Below are 1,471 nucleotides of genomic sequence, written 5' to 3' on the forward strand. Positions count from 1 at the left end.
CAAAATTTGTGATTTGATGTTTTTTGCTAGGGGAAAAAAATTATGATATATTTCTAATTGGTCATGGTTTTGTATGCACTTAATCTCTAATGCACTTCCTAATATTTTTCCAATAGTTAGAAAGTATTTCTTTTCATGATTTTTCCCAAACATAGAAAAGTTGCAAATAAGTAAAATCGATAAAATATGCCAAGTGGAACTCTTCTTATCCCTAAGTGAGTTCATTAAACGAGGGTTAGCGCCCGAGTCCTTGTTATATTATTTCAACTCAAACCCTAGTTCATCTTTTCAAACAAAACTAAGGTTTGTGCATAAGTAAGTGTTTGCAACCACTAACTAGCAATTAATATGAGAAATAATAAAACACATCATAACCCATTATATATATATGCAATGTTAGACACCCATTACATAACACCCATCATTTGGGTCCACAACTTTGATTAAATAAACTACTCACATATAGTGTTTACAAAGTAGAAAGCAATAATAGAGACATAAAGCTTACAAAGTGTAATAAAAATGGTGGAAATAGAATCTTTTGTCTTCACTAGCTCCCAAAAGTGGTGTATTCAATGTCACTCCACCAATGGAACTAATATTAAATGTTGGAGAATGTCCAGATCTGAACAAAAAAACTAAAATGTTCTTTAAATAGGCTCCAAAAACGCACAACAACAATTGACAAAACTGCCCCTGGTAGCAAGATTGACGGACCATCGATCAGTTCGACGATCCGTCAATGCCTCCGTCCTTTGTTTCTTCAGTTATATGGTCGATTCGACGGTGCTGTCGATCAGTTCGATGCTTCGTTGAGTCTTCCGTCTTTCTCTCTTCTTGTTGACAAATATGTTCGATGATACGAACGACGAAACGTCAATCAGTTCGACGCTTCATCGATGCCTCCGTCCTTTGTCCTCTTTAGCTAAGGCCATCACTGGAAAGTTGAATTTATCGACGCTTCAAAGGATGGTCTTTCGATCAATCGACGGACCGTCGAATCTTCATTTCTGGGCATTTTTTCATTTTTCCTTTGTTTTTGCTTTTGGGCCATCGTATTCCTAAAACACAACTAAAACACATTAAAATGACCTAGACTTACTTGAAAATAACCAAAATTCATTGTAAAAAGGCGTCGAATGCGCCACAAATCCGCGGCACATCAAAAGTCCAAAGCATACAACCCATTTACGAAAGTTTTTTGACAGACTCCGGAAGTTCAATCTGAAGCCAAACCCGGCCAAATGTGCATTTGGAGTACCCGCCACAAAATTGTTAGGTTTTATAGTCAGCCGAAGGGGCATAGAACTAGATCCATCTAAAATCAAAGCTATCCAAGACCTTCCGCCTTAAAAGACTTAGAAAGAGGTCATGAGCTTCCTGGAAGATTAAATTACATTGGACGGTTCATAGCCCAATCCACCATCATTGTGGAACCAATACTCAAACTACTGAAGAAAGATGCCTTTGA

Source organism: Lycium ferocissimum, chromosome 8 (genome assembly GCF_029784015.1).
Source record: "Lycium ferocissimum isolate CSIRO_LF1 chromosome 8, AGI_CSIRO_Lferr_CH_V1, whole genome shotgun sequence".
Classification (NCBI taxonomy): domain Eukaryota; kingdom Viridiplantae; phylum Streptophyta; class Magnoliopsida; order Solanales; family Solanaceae; genus Lycium; species Lycium ferocissimum.